We start from the raw sequence: 9,870 nt of genomic DNA on the forward strand, positions 1-9,870 counted from the left end.
GCCAGAGCCCCCCGAGCCTCACCGCCCACCTCCTCCTCCGACTCCTGGCATTTAATCCCCCAAGGCCGCTCGTCGGTTCCTGCAAAGACCCTTAACTCGTTTTCTCTCAATAACGTTTAAAAGAAAGTGTTAAAAGTTCCATTTTACAGACCGGTTGACTGAGCCTTAAATTCAGGACGCTCCCAGGGCCCCCGAGGGGCAGAGTCTGGATTCCTGCCTCCTGCTTTCGCTAAAGCCCCTTCCCCATGCTTGTCCCTGCCTAGGCTCTGCGGCTCTCTGGAGATGGAGGAAGACTTTTCCCTGGACGGCTCTGCGGGCTCTGCATCAGCCAGCGCCCCCGTCTCTCCTGCAGGACCCTGCTCTGCACTGCCTGCTGCCCCGCTGTGTCCAGGGGGGAGGCTGTCCCTTGGGTAAGGGCTGCTGCTCCTGAGCCCCTTGAGCAGGGGCTGGTGCCTTCCTGCCGCCCCGCAGAGGGGGTGGTCCTGGGGCTCAGGGTTCTGAGAGCTTACAAAGCCTTTGTGCAGGAGGGGCCTGGTGGAGAAGATGGGGCTGGGTGTGGGCTCAGAAAGGCCTGGGTTCAGATCCTGACTCAGCCCCTCATTAGCGTGTGACCCTGGGTAAGTTTCTTCATTCTCCTGAGCTCTCCTGTGCTTCAAGTAGGGAAACTGCAAGAGCTCTGGAAGGACAGAGGCCTCGGCTGTGTTTTTCTCTGTTTTTGAGCCCGCAGTGCCTGGCACATAGTAGGTACTCAGTTGGTATTTGTGGGGTGAATGAACAATTGAGGCATTTTTACCAGAAGTTGCTCTTCCTGGGGAGTCTGTTGATGGTGGGAGATGGCATCTTGATATGAAGCGATGATAGCGCTCGGGGTTCGGGCCTGGCTGGGCCGCTTCCTCTGCCCGGGCGGATAGTGGGCTACCAGGGGCTTCTTTTCCTGGCTCGCCTTCTGCCCGTTTCTGCCCCTGCATTTGAAAGTGATGGTGGGCTGCCTGTGCCCTGGTCATTGATGGTGCAGGGAGAGGAAGTGCTGAAAGCCTTTCCCCGTGTCTGGAGGGTCCACCCGTCCCTTCCAAACCCTGGCGCTTTCCCACACCTGCTCCCGCCTTGTAGATGCCCCCCGTCACCTGGGGTCTTACTGAGTGCTCTCTGTGCCTTGCTCTTTCTGGTTTGTGTGAGGCTTTCAGAAAGGAGAAGGAGAGAGGGTCCTGCCTCAGGGACTGTGTGGGTTCGCTGTGGAGCCACAGCTGTGGTCTTCTGGCACTGGTCTCCTGTTTCAGCAGCCCTGAGTCCTTTTCTGCCCCCGTGTGAAGTGATGACAGGCCGCCTGTGTCCTGGTCATTGGTAATGCAGGCAAAGGAAAAGTTGGAAGGTTCTCCTTATATTCAGGGGATCCATACTTGTCCTTTCCAAACGGAACAGGCTTAGGTGACCTGGTAGTGATGAAGCATGAGGTGGACGGAGGATGGAGGGAGACAGGCTGTCAGTGCATTCACCTCCTCAGACCCAGATTTCCTGTTGGTGAGCATAATGGTTTCCTGGATGTGCTCTAAGCAGTGCCGAGTGGGCCCATCACGTGCTGGCTTCTTGTTCCCTGCAGGAATGTCATGTGATTGCTGTTCCCTGTGCGTGAGAGGTGTCCTTGGGGAGAGCCTGGATGGTGAAGTCCCAGGTAAGTGGCGTCCTGCCCGGTTCTCTAGAGCTCCAGTTTGTGCAGGCTGCGAGGCCAGAGGTGTTGAGGTGATGAGGTGTGGGGGGAAAGAGTGCAGGAAAAGGCTGCTTCGCAGTGCTCCCACCTTTGGCTCCTTGAGCCGGCAAGCCGTGGTCTGGGCCTGCTTCTGAGAGCCTCCACTGAAGGCCGCTGCGATGTTGAGAGGAAAACAGCCATGTGCTGGAGTAATGGGCAGAGGGCTTCATTTTAGAGTCAAACCCAGATTCATATCCAGTGAGCAGCTGCATGCTCTTCTGTGAGCCTGAGAGAGAATCCTGTCACATGTTCAGTATTGGTGCCACTCACACCCAATCTCTCAGCGCCCGAGGATTCTCAGCATTTCTGCTGTTAGTCTTCCCTTTAGCTCCTGGCAGGGAGTGGTAAATAATCTCTGAAAACCGGGGGTAGCAAAACCGGGGGTAGCTTCTGTAATCTTAGGCTGTCAGTCTGATCAGTGACCCGTCTGCTGGTCTGTTCCTAGTTCAGGCCCCTTCCCAGGATGCTGACAATGGCCTCTCTGCTCGGCTCACTCACTGCCCGTTTCTGCCCCTGCATTCGAAAGTGACGGTGGGCTGCCTGTGCCCTGGTCATTGATGGTGCAGGGAGAGGAAGTGCTGAACGCCTTTCCCCGTGTCTGGAGGGCCCATCCTGTCCCTTCCAGACCCTGGAGCTTTCGTACACGCCATTCTTCCTACCGGTTTGTGTGACTTCTGGTATCTGGCACTGTGCGGCTTGCTGGGTGCCCCTTTGCCAAGCAGGGCCCTGCCCCAGGGAGTTTATGTTTATGGGCTGATGGTCACTCCCCTCCTGGGGCCTTTCTCGGTCTCCACATCGGCCTCCACATCGCACCCCTTCCCACATCCTCAGCCCCGCCTCAGCATAATCACACCTGGAGATTGGGGACGTGCTTATCCTGCCCCCTGTGCTGTGTGCTTGAGGGCAGGGCCTCTGTCTTGTTTTGCATTGTGCCGGGTGTCTGACAATGAGCACCTGGACAAAAAAAAAAAAAAAAAAACGAGGAGATGGAGATGACACCTGATTGTGAGGTGGTAGGGCTCAGCCCGTTGTGGAGTGTCCCCGGGGGAGTGCTCTTGAGCACGCCCACCTGCCCTGGCTGAGGCAGTCTCCTTTTCTTTTCCCACTAGAGTGTTGTTTCTCTGTTGAAGGATAGACTTAGTATAGTCCACCTTGAGTCCTGGACGTGGGCAGGGCCCATGGTCCACCTGGGGGGATTTTCCTTCTGCCCTTAGATTCAGGAGCAGGGACTAGTAGTAATTGAGCTGGGCAAAGCACAGTATGGTTGAGGATACATATGTGAGCAGGTCTTACTGCTTACTGCCAGATGGTAGACGTGGGGCCCTCTCACCACCTGTTAGTCCATGCTGGTTGCTGCCAGTCAGCCATGGCACGCTCCCAAAAACCTGGCCTTGGCATCCTTTTAACATAGACTGAGTAACAACAAATTGATCACAGTTGATGCATAGAATAACATGGATGTTACTTCTGTCACAGATGATCTGCAGATCCCTTGCTAGAGTTAAGTTGTTCTTGTCCTGAGACAGTAGTGTGGCTGTTCAGGTACCAGTAGTAACAGCCCACATTTGTGGGTGCTGTAACCTGCCAGTCACTGTGCCCAGTGCCCTCTGCCCACCAGGGCCTACTGTGAGTGCCCAGTCATGGCTTGTCTCTCGCAGATGGGTCTGCGGTGCAGAGGCTTCATGGCAGGCGTCATCTTCATATCAGCCAGGCGCTCCACCGTGGAGCCCCGAGGTGAGGTTTTGGACCATTCTCTGGAATTTTGTGTGGGGGGGTTTTGTGCCTGTAAAGTCACGTACATGTTCCCTTGGGCTTGGATGATAATGTGAGGGGAAGTGAGGTGGAAGGTGAAGGTGGCATCCCGTGAGTTCCCGGTTGTGTCCCTGCTGTGGGGCAGTCCCTCACATGCCTACAGGGGAGAGACCCCTAGAAACCCGTTGGGTAGAGGGCTCCCTGGGCGTCTCCCTTCCAAGTCCTGGAGTGCCAGTGCATGCTGTGACAGAAAGCATGTGGATTTAGCCTGTCCAGCTCTGTGACCTATTCTCAAACTCCACTTGTTCACCTGAAAAGCAAAGCTGGGATAGCGATGAAGGTTTTTAAAAAATTTTTCATGGTGGTGTCATGACCACGTGATCCTGATCTTTTCCAACCCAAAAGCATTTTGGTTTTTATGCTGAAAGTGTCTTGACCCCCCCATGGCACAGAGGTTTTATGGGGACTTGGCCGGGCACATCAGAAGCTGCTGGGGCTCTCTGCTTGGCTGGGCTGCTCTGCCCGCTCAGGCCAGGCCCCAGGCGCCTGGCACCAGCCTCCCGTCCTTCCTCGCTCTCTTTCTGTCCGTTTCTACCCCTGCATTCGAAAGTGATGGTGGGCTGCCTGTGCCCTGGTCATTGATGGTGCAGGGAGAGGAAGTGCTGAAAGAGGTTTTCCCCATGTTTGGAGGGGCCACCCATCCCTTCCAAACCCTGGAGCTTTCACACACTAGCCTTTTTCCCCTGTCCTTCCCGTCAGAGCTTGGGCCTTTGCTGGCGGCCATGTCATATGATGAGTGGGCTGGCCCCCTGAGTTGTGGGGGTTCACTTTGTCTTTTCAAGTTCAGGGTCCTCTTGTCAGGAACCAATCTGTACATTTACATTTGAATGTCACACTGGAATAAGTTTAGATAGTGCTGAAGGGCACATGTGAGCATGTAAATCCTGGGTTCTGCTTTATGAATTTATAGGAGTGGAGGATAATCCATAATAATCCATTATTCAAGACAGCTTGTGACTTGAAGCCCTGTTTCTGTGTTGTCTTTGCTCCTTTACTCTGTTGAGCACAATGTGTTGCTTCTCCAGGAGTCATTAGTAATGTTGAATAAATGGAGAAAGAAACATAAAGGTGGGGGCAGATGTAGGGGCAAAGAGGGGTTCTGTCAATTCTGAATCAACGAAAGTTTTCGTTTGTCACTGTCTACCGGCAGCCCGAGAAGTTTTCTTGTCAGTAACTGATGAGAGAGGAGCACATTGACTTAATCAACCTGTTTGTAGCCCTCCTTTCACTGACTTTTACTCTGTGCTTTTGTGGGTTCTCTTGAAAGGGGTGCCCCCAGGGGTATACTAGAAGAGAAATTCTCAGGCCTGTGGATCTTTGAAATCTGTTTGTAGACTCAAGACTCCTTAGCTTGCTTTCTGGTTCACGTTCGTGAGAAGACTGTGTTGCTGCCTGGGCTCCCAGCCATGTAGTCAGCCATCAACAGATAGGCTGACCTTCTGCCTTTCATTCTGGGTGCCGCAGAGGTGTTCCGTGGGAGGCAGAAACCGTGTGACGGTGCCTTCACATCGTAGACTCAGAAGATGCAACATGGTGCCCCCGAGAGGCTTGTCTTGGCTCCCACGTAACAGATGAGGTGAGGTCAAGGTATCCATCCCACTGATCCTTGTCTTTTGGTCTGAGGGCTCCTGTCTGGTTCCCAAGTCCTCTTCCGTCTACATTCAGGACTCTCGTATTTGAGGATGGGATCCTGTTTTGTCAGATGTTTTTGTTCCCATCTCGTGAGATGTGAAGGCAGTGAGAATAATATATGTGAACCTGGTACCTGGTACTCAGTAGCCATCTAATAAACCTACGATCTCCCTGGTCTTTCAGACCTGCCCTCTGCCCTTTTTGCACCAGAGGCTTGTCCTGTCCCATAGCCTAGTTCCTGGTCCTGGGGTTCCTCAGTCAGGGTGGAGGGTTTAATGGACAACGGTGACCATTTTGAAAAGACAGTTTATCTTCCCCACCCCAGGTAATTCAAACCTCTGGGTGTAGAGTCATGTGGATTGTGTTGGAGTTCACTTGTGTAATGTCCTCAATCACTGATAAGGTTTTCTCGTTTATCCTTAAATGGGCCTGGCAGTCTTGATCTTCAGAAATCTGGGCACCTAACACGTCTTGCTGGAAGTTTGTCTTTCACTTGCTTTTCTTGGCTGTGTCATATTAAGTGGATCTTTGCAGAATAGAATGACAGCTGCTGGGGCCTTGTGACAGACTAGGCAGATGAGTAATGACAGTGGGTAGGAGAGCTGCTGAGGATGGTGGTCCGTCCCTTTGATCAAGGTGCAGTGGGACCTCAGTGTCAAAGCCCCTGACATTGAGCACTGAGCTGTCTTCCTGTGGATTACTCTATCTGGTCGTGAACTGCTTAAAAGGAAATGATTTATTATAAAAACGAGACTTTTAAGATGTTTTTCCTTTATTGCCCTTTCTATTCTGGTGATAGCTAGGTTGGCGTGCATAAACTGGGATCTGGTTGATTGGGACCCTCTCTATGATGCCACTTGGGAAGATGACCCTGGAGGCAAAATGCTAGTATGTGTCGTCTCCCTCCTAGGTCAGCCTTACATCTGGAGACTGTTGAAGGAAGTCCCAAGGCCATGAGTCCGTGACCCTTGGGATGACTTGGGATCTGGGTTTGCTGATATTTCTCCCAAGGTGAGTTAATGCTAAGGGCTGAAACCTACAGCCAGAGGGTAAACTGGTTTGCGTTTGTGCAGATGGGAACTCCAAACCATTGGTCTCACCTGTCCTTTTTTTCAGGCTCTCTTGGTGGTGTTCATGGACACCAGAGGGGCAGAGAGTGGAGATTGAGGTCACCACATGAAGTGTCGTCAGAGCTCCTCCTCATTGTCTGCTCAGAGCATCATGGAACAACCGTTCACTCTGCGTGAGAGATCAGAGGGAAAGCACTGGAACTGGGGACTTGGGGTCCACTTCAGCTGGCTCTGAGTCTTGACCACAGTACCCTTTAGAGGGCCATGGACAGGAAAGGCCAGCCCCGTGTCCCTGTGACACGCCTGGGATGACTTTATTTTTTATTTTTTTGTGAGGAAGATCAGCCCTGAGCTAACATCCATGCCAATCCTCCTCTTTTTGCTGAGGAAGACTGGCCCTGGGCTAACATCTGTGCCCATCTTCCTCCACTTTATATGGGACGCCGCCACAGCATGGCTTGACAAGCGGTGCGATGGGGCGCGCCCAGGATCCGAACCCAGGCCACCAGCAGCAGAGCACGCACACTTAACCGCCATGCCACCAGGCCGGCGCCTAGGATGACTTTAATAACCAAGAATTTTTCTCTTGAATTTGTAGCTGCTCATCGCTTTCCTCTTTGCCCACTCATTCAATAAACCTTGCAAACTTGCCTCACCTGCCTTTTAAATCAGTAACAGCCACATGCCAGCAAGGCTGGGCATGGAGAAAGTGGGTCACAGGCCAGATCTTGTCTTCACTCCTTGAGCCTTTCCTCTCGCGCTCCTGAGGCTTGGCATGTAGGCTGTTGTTTGAGGTGTTCACTTAGGACCAGGAGGTGAGCAAGTGCTGGTAGTTGGCTCAGATTTAGGACCCATGCGAGTTGAAGGCGTGGAGAGAGAGTCAGGCCAGAGCTTTGAAAAGGTGGCTGGTAACAGGGTGGCCTGGAGTGAGACAAGTGCTGATGGCATTGAGGATGCTGGGAGCCCTGGAGTTCTGGGGCCTGGCTCAAGAGTAAATGCCTGCTTGTGTGACTGGCTGTCCTAGTTTGCCTGGGATTGTGGGGTTTCCCAGGGCGTGGGACTTTTCACTGCTAAAACCAGGAAAGTCCCAGGCAAACTGGGATAAGTTGGTCAACTTATCTGGGGTGTAAAATACATGGTGTCAACTTGAGAGGACAGGTTACCGAGTTAGGCGGGAGCAGGATAAATGCGGAGCAGCTGCCATTGGTGGACCTTGGGAGTGTCCTCAAGGTCAGGTTCTTGGAGATGATTGGGGTAAAATTAATAATTGCAACAAATGTGATGATGTGCAAAGGATGTATGTGCATGAACTTTTTAATCCCCATTTTATAGATGGAGGGGGAGGGGTCTATATGGGGAAATATGTCCCAAAGGCTGTGATGAAAGGCTAGACTTAATTGTCCTGTTTCTCCATTTGAAATTGAAACCACCTTGGCTGAGCGGAGGCAGGATTCCAGCTGCCAAGCCTACCTTGATGAGTTTGAAACCTTGATGGGCTTCTCTGCTGGGGCAGGCATTCTTCATAGGTGGAATGTTTCACTCTGCCAGCCAGTTCCTGGCAGAAGCGTCCAGAAGTTGGAAGTCCTTTTCCTGCCTTGCCCCCAGGAGTATCCTCTGACTTCTGTTTACCACCTTTAGTCAGCTGGTTGTAGCTGACTGGAAAGTTGCCAGGAGAAGGAATCTCGGTCCACTTGAGAAAGCCTTGACTGGTTGATTGCTGCTGCTGTGGAGGGGTAGCAGCAGACACAGGCCAGTACTTAACAAGTGTGCGTGGAGACATCAGGCACTAGGTCATGTCTGCCCTGGGCGATGCTCCGGCGTGTGAAGCAGGAGCCATCCCAGGTCTTCAGGGCCTGAGGAAATCTGAGAAGAGTATAACAGGGTGACCCAGGAATCAGGCTTAAGGTCATGGAGGCATGATCCTTGCCGGGAAATGTGCAAGTTACTAGAGGGCTTGGCAGAGCAGCTGGTGGGAGATTGCGTAGCAGGATCGAGAGCCAGGGGTGTGGAGCGCTGGATTGAGTGAAGGTTCATTCGTTAAAAAAATTAAGCATTTATTTTTGAGCCAGACACCATTCTAGAAATGGGGGTACAATGGTGAATAAGACAGTTTGTGCCTTCCAGGGGATCACCGATAAGTATATAGGTAATGTGTTGTTCATACACCAAATGCATATGGGACGTGCACTACTGCTGGGCCCTGCTGCAGGTGTTGGGGATACAGCCCTGAACCAAACAAGGTGCCTCCTGGACCTTATTTAGAACTGCTGTCCATTATGGTCAGCCACCAGCCACGTGTGGCCGTTTAAATTGATTTTCCACCAGCCAGATTTCAAGTGCTCCATAGCCACAAGTGGCTGCCGTGTTGGACAGCGCAGGTGCGTGGAATATTTCCATCATTGCAAGAAGGTGAGACAGCAGTGATCTAGAAGATAAGGAGCTGAAGGCTAATTGCATTAAAGAGTTGCTGGGACGCGTTTACAGAAAGGCTGTCATCTGAGGAGTCCAAGGAGGGCTGGTGTGCCTGGTGCCGCATCCCTGCTGATTGGGGTAGTTATGAGCGTGTGGGGTGGACAAAGCTGGGACAGTAGCTTGGAGGGGTGTGAGGTCACTGGCTTTGGAGTTGCACAGACATGGGATCTAACCCAGCTGGCTGACATGAGGCAAGTTTCCACCACCCGACCTCACTTTCCTCTTGTAAAATGAGAGCCACACCTCTGTAGGAACATGGTGAGGTGAAAATTAAACAGGCTGATGGATATAGAAGTCTGTGTGGTGTGTGCCTTCAGAAAGTGTTGAATAATTGATAGCTATTACTATTATTTATTAAAGGTTCCTCTGCACCATACCAGGATCAATCCTTTTTTTGTTGTTTTTTTTGGTCTTGGAGGCTTTCAGGGTATAGCCCCTAATGCTGAAGTTTCCAGGAAAGCAAAAATAGTTCCTCTCCTTTTACAATATAAGATTTGTATAATGCCATGATTAGTAGATATTTAGAAACATTTACCCCCAAATTAGGATATATACTTTCTCAAGCATATAAAGAGCATTTATACTTTCTATGCTCCGGGTTATAAATACCGAAGAATCAGAGTTATACAGACTGTATTTGTGCTGCAATATAATTAAGGACATAACAACAAAAACAACAAAAACGTTTGAAAAAATGCTTATATTTGGGAAATTTAAAACATGTCTTAACTCATTAAAGATACCATAAGGGGAATTAGAGAATATCTATAACTGAATGATAATGATAATTTCTATGTACCAAAACTTGGGGGATGTACCTAAAGAAATTCTTAAGGAGAGGTCCATGCCTCACGTGCTTAGAATAGAAGAAAGGCTGAACTTTAATAAGTAATAAAAAAGAGAAAATAGAAGTAATGAGAATAAAAATTAGAGCAGAAACCAAAGCAGAAGCCAAAAATACAATAATGAAGATCAACATGGCTAAAAGTTGGTTTGTTTGAAAAGATATGAAACTGGTGAAAAATAATTTTAGGAAGGGAAATGGACATAGGACAGAGCTGAGATTAAAAAGTTAGAGAATAATATCGATTACTTTTTGCCTATAAAAATTTAAACTTTGACAACATGAACATGTTTCTA

The 9,870-nt window shown here is 50.6% G+C and overlaps 1 long non-coding RNA gene and 3 other non-coding genes across 7 annotated transcripts; all 4 read left to right on the forward strand.

The window, feature by feature from the left end:
* LOC131418453 (uncharacterized) lies at positions 1-6,909 on the forward strand. 4 transcript variants are annotated; one of them, XR_009222905.1, is made up of 6 exons: positions 1-410; positions 1,598-1,669; positions 3,403-3,478; positions 4,891-5,132; positions 6,099-6,199; positions 6,305-6,909. It is a non-coding gene; the product is annotated as an uncharacterized LOC131418453 (long non-coding RNA). The 4 variants fall into 4 exon arrangements; XR_009222904.1 differs by having other exon boundaries at positions 5,021-5,132; XR_009222903.1 differs by having other exon boundaries at positions 3,403-5,132.
* On the forward strand, positions 961-1,092 carry LOC131418805 (small nucleolar RNA SNORA71). The gene has a single exon (XR_009223044.1). It is a non-coding gene; the product is annotated as a small nucleolar RNA SNORA71 (small nucleolar RNA).
* LOC131418807 (small nucleolar RNA SNORA71) lies at positions 2,256-2,388 on the forward strand. The gene has a single exon (XR_009223046.1). It is a non-coding gene; the product is annotated as a small nucleolar RNA SNORA71 (small nucleolar RNA).
* Positions 4,092-4,225, forward strand: LOC131418808 (small nucleolar RNA SNORA71). Its single transcript, XR_009223047.1, has one exon. It is a non-coding gene; the product is annotated as a small nucleolar RNA SNORA71 (small nucleolar RNA).
* Positions 6,910-9,870: the final 2,961 nt, after the last annotated feature.

This window comes from Diceros bicornis, chromosome 19, assembly GCF_020826845.1.
Source record: "Diceros bicornis minor isolate mBicDic1 chromosome 19, mDicBic1.mat.cur, whole genome shotgun sequence".
NCBI lineage: Eukaryota > Metazoa > Chordata > Mammalia > Perissodactyla > Rhinocerotidae > Diceros > Diceros bicornis.